General features: G+C 38.6%; 1 pseudogene across 1 annotated transcript in view; it reads left to right on the top strand.

The window, feature by feature from the left end:
* The first annotated feature begins 237 nt into the window (after positions 1-237).
* LOC144372711 (transport and Golgi organization protein 1 homolog) overlaps positions 238-10,541 on the top strand; it is a 161,557-nt pseudogene continuing 151,253 nt past the window's right edge. The window contains exons 1-2 of the transcript XR_013432626.1: positions 238-372; positions 2,216-2,338. The product of XR_013432626.1 is annotated as a transport and Golgi organization protein 1 homolog (transcript). The remainder of the gene's footprint in view (positions 373-2,215; positions 2,339-10,541) is intronic.

The raw sequence follows: 10,541 nt of genomic DNA, 5'->3' as shown, positions 1-10,541 counted from the left end.
CTGCGCGGCCTCGGGGGCGACGGGGGTCGGGTGGCGAGCACGCGGGTCTTTTGCGACGGTGCCCGGCGGCGCTGGCCCCGCCCCTCCGCCCCCGTCACTGCGCTTGCTCTGAGCCGCGCGGCCCCGCCCGCTTCATGTGGCCCGTCGCACGGCGGCCGTTGGCTGGGATCTGGGAGGCGGCGGCGGCGGCCCGCAAGGCTCCGGAGACGGCGCACGGGAGCGGCAGGAGCAGGCCCGGCCCTCGAGCGGCCGCCCGGCTGCAGCATGTGCGCCCGCCGGGGGCTGCTGTGGCTGCCGCGCCGCTTGCTGCGCTCTTCTTCTTCTCCCTCTCGTCCTCGCTGCTCTACTCCGTCTACGTGGCGCCCGGCATAGGTAGGAGGGGGCCTCCCGGACCCGACCCCGACTTGGGCCGGCGCACCTTCCCGCCCCGCCCGCCGCCCCGCGGACCCCTTCCCCCCCCGACCCCTCCCCCCCCGACCCCTCCCCCCCCCGCGGACCCCTTCCCCCCCCGCCCCGCGGACCCCTTCCCTCCCCCCCCCCCCTCGCGGACCCCTTCCCCCCCGCCCGCCGCCCCGCGGACCCCTTCCCCCCCCCCCCCCCCCCCCCCCCCGCCGCCCTGCGGACCCCTTCCCCCGCCCCGGCGCGGCTCCCGGCATTCCATGCACCGACCTGGCGCCCGGTGGCAGAGCCCCTCCGCCCGCGCATCCTCCCCCTGCGCCGGAGCCCCCTGCCCGCCCAAGCCGCGCTCCCGCGCCGGGTCTCCAGTCCCCCGGTCCCCGGGTCCCGCCGACCCCTGGCCCGCCCGCGCTGCCCACTCCCCCATAGCGTCGTGCCGCCTCTGGCCCCTGAGTCCGAGCCATTTCATACAGAAAAGTAAACTGTAAAGGTCTGATAATACCAAGGTGCTGGTAAGCAACAGAAATTCTCATACCTGTGGGTAGGAATGCATATATTTTCCTCATAAAAGTCTTATGAATCTTTTATGAGATTTATTTCTATATATTTTTCTTATAAATGATATTTCAAAATTTTATATTATGTGTTGTTCTCTGTGAGAATGAAATTGATTTTTTGGTGATTGTTGTACTTATGTTTAGCAACTTACCTGAACTGCTATAATATAACTAATGAATTATCTATAAATTCTTAGGATTTTCTTTATAGATAATTGTATCCCTAGTAGGTAATCCTAAGTTTGTTAGCTTTCTAATGCTTAGTCTTTTAAAAATTTTTATTTATCTTATTTTGCTGCTGGAACCTGTAGCACAATTTTGCTAGAAATAGAGATAGCAGGCATCTTTATGTTGTTATTTGTTGAAATTTTTAATCTGTCCTTTATCTGATTAAAAAAAACCAATTGTTGAGTGCTTTCCTGCATCATTTGAGATAAATACGTTTTGTTTTTCCGTAGAATTTTCAAATATCATGAATTACATGTTATTCTTTTTGTTGTAGTTTTCAATGCTGGGGATTGAAGGGCCTTGTACACGCTAGGCAATTGCTCTACCAGTGAACTACATTCCCAGCACTTATGCTGATTTTTAAATATAATATATTTGCATACTGAGAATGAACTCAACTTTGACATGTTTTTATACATTATTAAATTTTCTTTAGAAAGGATATACATTTATGCTTCTCACTGGGTTCATAATTGAGATTGGCTTATGTTCTTCCTTTCTCATGCTGTCCGTGTCATATTTTATATGCATTTTTAGATTTAATTATAATATACAGTGTGCAAGTCATTACAGCTTCACAAAGTGATCACATTTGTGTAACAAGAAAGAAGCAGAACTTTTCTAGGACACCAAGGCCCCTTCATGTTCTCTTCTAATCAGCACTGTTTCCCTGACAGTAACCAAAATCCTAATTTCTAACACTTTAGTTTTACCTTTTACTTTAATGTTATAAAAATGAAATCCTATATTTGAGGCCATTTTAAAAAATAAATGTTCCTTGTTTGAGGCCATTTTAAAGAATAAATGTTCCTTGAAAAGAATGTGTTAGATTCAGGATTCCTTATAGGTTCGTTGGATCAAATTTTTTTATTACATTGTTCTTACTAATGTCTAAAAATTATTTTTATCAATTATTATTTTATTAAATCTACTGTTTCACTTGCATATTATTACTTTCTTCTTGTAATTTTATATACAGATTTAGAATCACCATAGTTATTAACCCACAGCTAATTTTGAACTTCTTGTCCTAGGTTCATGCTTTGAATATCCTCAGAGCCTTGTTTAGAGATACACCTCTAGGAGAAAATATCATTCCATATGTTGCCGATGGAACTAAGGCTGCAATTCTGGGTTTTACCTCACCAGTCTGGGCAGTGAGTGCTTTTGCCATTTACTTTCATTGATTTAATTATACCTCTGATTAAGTTTTAATAAACCTTTCACTGGATGATAAAAAAATATATATTGCATTTTATCAAGGAATTTCTCTAGGGAATAAATTCTTGGATCAGACTATATTTTGATTCTTGATGTTTTATGGCTTCATTTTATCTCTTTTGTTGGTTTATTAGACTTAAGTCTTTTATTTTAGTGCAGTAAGCTATAACTTTAACTTATCACAGTCTACCCTTGAGTGATATTTTGCTGTGCCACTTAAAGTATAAGAACTTAATATTTTGCTTCCCTTTTCTTCTTCCTATCTTGATGCTGCTATTGTTATACATTTTACTTTTTTGTGTGTTGTAAGCCTACCCTAGGTTGTTATTACTTTTGTTTAAAGTCAGTTATCTTTTTTTTTTAAATTTGCCATTTTAACCATTTAACTTGGCATAAGTGTATACAATATTCATCACATTACACATTTTCAGAGCCTTTTTGTCATCCCCAACAAAAGATCTATACTCATTAAGTTTTGACTTCCTGTATTTTCTTATCCCCGGTAACCTCTGTAATACCTTTGGATTCTATGAATTTACCTGACCTAATATCTCTTATAAGTGGAATCATAACAATATTTATTAATTTATATTTGGCTTATTTCGTTTAATATAATGTCTTTAAGTTTCAACCAAGTTGTAACGTGTCAGAATTTTATTCCTTTTTAAGTCTGCATAACATTTCATTGTATGTGTGTACTTTATTTTCTTTATCTACTCATCTGTTGATAGATTGTTTCCACATTTTACTTATTATGGTAATTCAGCAGTGAGCATTAGCATACAAGTTATCTGAGTCCCTGCTTTCAGTTAATTTGGGTGTATTATAGGGTAATTCTATGTTTAACTTTTTGAGGAACCATCAAACTCTTCCATAGAGACAGTATCATTTTACGTTCATATCAGCAATGCACAAGAGTTCCAGTTTGTTTAAGTCTTCACTTAGGATTTTCATTTTTTAAAATGATAGTTCTTCCTGATGGGTGTGAAGTGGTATCCCTTTATGATTTTGCTTTGCATTTCCCTACTGATTAGTAATATTGATCTAGAAGCAGACCAACTCTTTCTTAGTATCTTAATGTATCTCTTTTTGGATGTTGTAGATTCTGTATATCATATGTTGAGTGAGTGGTACCAATATATTCTAACAAAAGTTGAAAAATCAAACACAAAACATTTAATAGAAGTCTAAATATTGAATCACTTTTTTTTTCAATATAACACTGTCCAGAAACCATTTGACTTAGAACTCTGTAAAGACTGTGAGCAGTACCTAGTGTACTTCTTAGATTTAAGAAAGGAAACTTTCATGTGTCTTTTTTCATGATTCCTTGGAGAAACCCTTATTTTTTTTCTCCTATGTCATTGTGTCTTCTAGAGTAAAGGACAATAACCTATGATTCATAGGCGCTTGACATGTGGTTTTACAAAAATGCTTGGCAAAGGGGAGGGGAGGAGCAAAGAACCTAGGTCTTAAACCCACAGAGTGGTGGGGTGTGGTGGCGCATGCCTGTGATCCCAGCAGCTTCGGAGATCTGAGGCAGGAGGATTATGAGTTCAAAGCCAGCCTCAGCAACAGTGAGGCATAAGCATCTCAGTGAGACCCTGTCTCTAAATAAAATGCAAAGTAGGGCTGGGGATGTGGCTCAAGTGGTTAAGTCCCCCTGAGTTCAATCCTTTGTAACTCCCCACCCACAACTCCCACAAACAAAACAAAATCCACAGAGTGGAGTATTTACTAGACAGGCAGGCTTTCCAATTAGTAGGCTGCACAAACCATTCCGTACCAATATGATAAGCCTCTAATTGAGATTCAGTCTGTTGCAGTGGCTGCCAAAGGCACAGACTCCCAGTGTGAGGAACACTCCTCAAGGTTGCCAACATTTGCCTAGACAATTGGGCATCTTCTTGTAAGAGATGCAGACTTTTGGAATTCTGTCTAGGAGCATTGCATAACTGCCCTTGAAGGCACAGCGTTTACCTTTTACATTTATAGGAAGTAGAACAATACCCGTATACCATCAGTGTAATCAGAGATGTAGGAATGTGGCTTGATCATCAGGAAAATTAGAGATGGTAAAACTGATTGCCAACAATATTAATATTGTTTTCTTCAAGTCTAATCCAGATAATACAAGAAATATTTTCTGTGAAAGGGCTTTAGCAGTGTGAAATGTGGTGATTTTCCCAACTTTTTGCCAAAGCCAAAAGTGTCAGAAACAAATGATTCCTTTGTGGAAGTCCATTTGTGAGACCCAAAACAGTAATGCATATGCCTGAAAATTTTTTTAAAATAAAGGAAAACATAAGAGAAACCTTTAAAATGAGTTACCTGTTAAGCCACCACAGAGTTATCATGATTCTGATGCATATTTTTTATCCTGTGAGTTTTATGCATGAATACTATCAATATCCATATATATATCCACAAAAGCTTGTAATAATATAAATGCTTATGATAATTTTATTAACTGGAATCTTCCTTTTGAACACTGGTTTTATAGGAATATTTAGTTTCTATTTGCTGTTCTTGCTTTGTCAGACAAAGTAACATCATACCTGTGACAATCTATACTGTTGCCATACATTTTTTTAACTTTATAACAACAGTTTCACAGACTCCAGGCATAGCATTGGCTGTGTTCAGTTCTGGTGATGATCTTCTTGCTTGTAGAGTCCTGAGCAAGCATGGGACTTCATGTGGGGTGGGAGGGAGCTCATGTTGCCATATGCTGATTGCTGTATTTCCTTTCTTATGAAAACCTAATGAAATTATAAGTCAACATAATCACCGGCTATGAAGAAACCTTCATTTTACAGTAACAGTTTACTATAGCATTATTTGTTGAAGTCATTTTAAAGGGTGTTTTTTCCCTAGTGCTTGTGAAATATGGTTTGATTTACAGAAATTTGATTTGTGTGCATCCTCTCAGGAATATATTGTGCCTAAAGCTGGCGACATCTGTACTTTTGACTTAATTGTTTTTCGTGATAAGTTGGAGAGGCAAAAACCCAGGTAAAGTGAATTATTTGCAGTAAAGGGCCATTTTTCAGAGAGCATTCATGTATAGATTTAATGTGTTTTTACAGATTACTGGCTATTTGTATTGAGACCTTACAGGTCTTTCAATCTTTGCTACTTGGTTGGAATTTTTTAAATACAGAGAAAATGTACTATTGTAAACATTGTAGGCATTAGGCATACCTACAGTGTAGTAGATGACATATTAAGCACTGGAAATACTAATATAAATAATGTACCTGGCATCATTTATATTACATTGATTAATTTCAGTAAACTTTATTATACTTCATATTTTATATATAAATAAAATAAGGCTAAGAGACGTGAAATACCTTTGTCTAAGAATGTGCAACTATTATCTGTCTGACTTCCGAATCTGAAGTGTGGTAAAGCAGTTTTGTGTGTGATAGGATTGCAGAAAAGGTCATTTTAGCTGATTTGTAGGGCTTGGGCCCTGTGTCCTCAGAAAGCAACTGGAGGTAAGGTTTTATTGAGTGGTACAAACCCAGAGCAGCAAGAATGAAAGAAAAGAATAAATAAGGCAAGAAAGGAGGAAAGATGCTACCAAGTAGGCCCTAACCTTGCAAGTAAACTGAGCTGGTTGTCTTGTCACATGGTACATCTTCTACTACGTGAAACTACCACCTCTTAGAAGAGTCCCATTGCTTGTTTCTTGTTGGTCAGAGTTTACCCCTTGGGGCATTAACCCAACTTGAACAAGTATTGGCATAAACACTTGAAATGCAACTGTGATTCCTTCTGCTATTGAAAAGCCTATTGAAAAATCCTTCACAAGGGGGTTTTATAGCAGGGAATGATGGGTTTTTTATTAATCTAGATAAATGGGGACTTGATTCTAAGGTGGCAAGAAGGAAGTAGGAAGACCAATCAGGAAGCTATTATAATAGTTCTGCCAAAAGGTGATGATGGCCTAGAATAGAGAAATGTTAGTAAAGATGGTAAGAAATGATTATGTTTGACGTACATTTTGTAGATGAAGTTAGTTTAGTCAAAATTTAAGTTACATAAAATGACTTATAGATACATATGCATAGATCCTTAGAGTTTTCTGGGCAGTTGTTCTTTTAAAATAGCATCTGATTCTCTTTATTATGTTTAGTGACTGTTGGACACCTGATTGCCTTTCCCTAGGCAACTCTCAGCCTTTCCAATAGAGCTTGCCAAGCAACCCAACTAGGGTCCTCCTATGACCCATCCGGAGGTTATATTTTCATCTAGAACAGTTTTATCTTGCTTCTCTCAAGTCAGTTCTGATTCACAGCATGCAGGGGATATCAGAGGAATATACAAAAAAGACACTTTCAGATCTTCCTGGCAGCACTGCCACGGTTACTTTGTGTCTGGCACCAATGACTCTGCCCTCTGGCAGTTGTGAAGTTGCTATGAAGGTTCCAGGCTTAGGGCTGTGTAGTCTTGAAATCCAGCTGTGCTCCACTCATCATGCTATGTGCCTTGGAATGGAGCTTCATTTACTCAGAGGAAGAGGTACATTTTTTCTAATTCACTTATAGATGCTGTATGGATTAGTGGAAACCCTTTCTTTACTTTTGACCTCTCATGGGAGAAGTATCTTACAGCTTTGGAAGACAGTTACCAAGAACTCAAGTATTGCTGGTCTTCTCCTTAGAAGCCCAGAAAATATGGCATGGTTTTTCTGGATTATAGGTGTAGGATTTCTTCAAAGTCACATGGCTTAGAACTCAAATCTCATTTAATTTTTTTCAAAAAATGTCTCTTTCTGCTCTAAACCTGTATCACATACCCTGGACAGAATATTAAAATGTTGTATCTTGACCCTATCCTTGACTGCCTACTAGGGGTGTATGGTGTGTCAGTGATCATGCTACATAGCAATTGCACAGGGTGGGCTCCCCTTTCATATTTTTTAAATATCTGTTAAGGGAGTTTATATGTTATGTAATTAAAAAATGAGTGTACATATGTGCTTGTACACACGCATACAACCTGGTGTAACCTAATTTTCTAATAAATTAGAGCTAATAAATTCTTCTATCTCTTATACAAGTCTATATATAGAAGCTTTTTTATGCCAAGAAAGAAAGAAAAAAATTATCTATTCAATGAATAGAAGAGAAATACTTTGGTAACAGTTGTCACTTTGCAGCTGACTACCAAGTCCCTGCTAACCATATGTTGGAGACTCAGTGAAGAAAGAGGTAGAGAGCAGGAAGTATTCTGGTTTTCCCTGATAAAAAGAATTGTTTATAGGTAGAATTACTTGACAGTTGTTCTAATCTCTGCATTTTCAACTTTACCACTAATTCTGTCTTTAATCTTTTTTTAACTTGCATACTCCTTCATTCATTTTTCCCCAAAGGAATTTGCTTTTATTGTATTACTGTTGCTATAGTTTGGATCTAAGAATTTCCCCAGAGGCCCATGTGTGAAAGGCTTGATCACCATCCTGTGGTACTATTGGGAAGTAATAGAACCTTTGGGAGGTGGGGCCTAGTGGGAGGAAGTTAGGTCATGGAGGCGTGCTCTCGAAAATCCTTTTGGGACCTACACCCCTCCTCTCTTTTCTTTTGCTTTCTGACTCCCATAAGGTAAACAGTTGTGCTCTACTACATGCTCCCTGCCATGATGTTTTGCCTTGCCACAGTCTCAAAAATAATGGGACCAACTGACCCTTTATAATAACTATTTAGTGGTCTGTTTTTTAACTTCTACAGTTTTAAAACAGTATACATATCAGCATAGGAAATCAGCTAATGTAACATATAATTAATAAAGGGCAAAAATTAAATGATGTTTAAGCAGATGTAGAAAAAGCATTTGACAATAATCTAATTCCATTTCATGATTAAAAACACTCAATGAACTAGGAATGGAATTTTCTCAACCTGATCAAGAACAGCAGTGGAAAACATAGCATATACTTACTGGTGAAAAACTGAAAGCTCTCCCTTAAGATCAGTAAAAGGTCAAGGGTATACACTCTTGCCACTTATGTTCAGCATTACATTAGAACTCCTAACTAGGGCAATCAGGCCAAAATAAGATGTAATAAAGGAAGGTGTAACTGTTTTTATTTTCTGATGCCATGATCTTTTATGTAGAAAATCCTAAGGAACACACTCACATAAATTAGAGCTAATAAACAAGTTCAATGAGGTGGCTGAATACAAGATAAAAGTATCAAAATCATTTTTACTTGAGCAATGAATAGTTCAAACATTAATTCAAAAAGAATTTTTTAAAAAGAATAAAAGAAGAGAAGAAAATGTATGGCATATGTACACTGCTGAGGGCCATTGCCAAGTAGGAATGACGATTCAAAATCCTTGCCAGCATACCCCCTGTTACATGGACTTCCTTTGAAATCCGCTGTGACCTTGCATGTGTGTTTGAGAAAGGCGACCCTGCTCAAGGTGAACGAGGGTGGATCCAGGTTTGAGGAAGTATCCTGCAGGCTTGAGGAAGTATCCGGGCTTAAGATAATTTGGGTTTAAGGCATTCCCACTTTAAGACAATAGGGGTTTTAGGGAAGTTGGAGGTTGAAGATTATTGCTGCTGGGATTAGGGTGTTCCTGCTGCGTGTTCCCATTGAGATTCAAATTGGATTTGGAAAAAGCCTCTGTGGATTAGGTGATTGGGGGCGGCGGGATATTGGAGATTGGAGATTGGAGATTGGAGCAGAACGTGTTAGCTGGAGGCCGGTGTGAGTTCTGGAATAAAGAATTGCTATTTGAATCTACAAAGCTGTGTAGTGGCTCATGATTCAGTGCCAGCTGAGGCACTGGCAGTACACAATGGAGTTCTACTCAGCCATCAAGAAGAATGAAATTATATCATTTGCTGATAAATGGATAGAACTAGAGAACAACATGCTAAGTGAATAAGCCAGACTCAGGGAGACGAGGGTCAAATCTTTTCTCTCCTGTGTGGAAGTGAAGAGAAATAAGGAATAATAAAAGGGAATCTGATGAAAACAGAAGGGAGAATAGTATAATAGAAGAAAGTCATTGAGGGGCAGGGTGGAGTGGAGGAAGACTAAATGGACTAAATTATGCTATGTGCTGTATGCATATATCACAATGAGTCACAGTTTTATGTATAATTATAATGTACCTATTAAAAATTAAATAAATAAAGGTAATAAATAGAAGAAAGATCAGTAGAGAAAGGGGATTCAGGAAAGGAGGAAGGGAGGGAAAGGGGAAGTCTAGAGAATGAAATGGAGTAAATTACAATATATGCATGTATGTACATGTCACAAAGAATACCACTATTATGTATAACTATAATGCACTAATAAAAATATAAAGAAGAATAAAATACTTTAGAAATAAATTTAACAGAAGATGAGGCTGGGGTTGTGGCTCAGTGGTAGAGTGCTTGCCCAGCATGTGTGAGAAACTGGTTCTATTCTCAGCACCACATATAAACAAATAAATAAAGGCCCATCAATAACTAATAAAAATATTTTTTAAAAGGAAATTAATTTAACAGAAAAAGTGCAACCTTTCACACTGAAAATCTGAAAACATTATTCAGAGAAATGCAAGAGGACCAGATATCCCATGTTCATTATTGGAAGATGTTCTATCATTAAGATGATAATATTCCCCAAATTGATCTACAGATTCAACATAATTTCTGTTAAAATTCCATCTGAATATTTTTTGGCATAAATTAATATTTTGGTCCTAATATGTTAAAAAAAATACAAGGGTCCCATACTATACAAAACAATCTTGAAAAAAAGTCAAAGGGCTCATAGGCCCCAATTTCAAAAATTACTACTAAGCAGTAGTAAATTTGATTATGGATTTGACATCAGGATAGACATATAAATCATGGAATAGGATTGATTGTCCAGAAATAAATCTCCACAAAAAATTTAAAAAATAGTGCTCAAAGATCAATGGAGAAAGAATAGTTCTTTCAACCAATAGTACTAGTACCATTAGATAGCTGTAATGCAAGGGAATGAATTTCATGTTTGAGGAACTAAAAAATGGATCAAAAATCTAAATGTAAGAGCTATAAAAATTTTAGAAGAAAACTTGTGTAAGTTTTTGTACCTTGGAGTGGGTTAACAGTGTCTTAGATACAACACCTAAGGTACAA

The sequence above is a fragment of the Ictidomys tridecemlineatus genome, unplaced genomic scaffold, assembly GCF_052094955.1.
Source record: "Ictidomys tridecemlineatus isolate mIctTri1 unplaced genomic scaffold, mIctTri1.hap1 Scaffold_148, whole genome shotgun sequence".
Classification (NCBI taxonomy): Eukaryota; Metazoa; Chordata; class Mammalia; order Rodentia; family Sciuridae; genus Ictidomys; species Ictidomys tridecemlineatus.
Note: the sequence above shows the minus strand (reverse complement) of the source record. Positions and strands in the feature narration are given on the sequence as shown.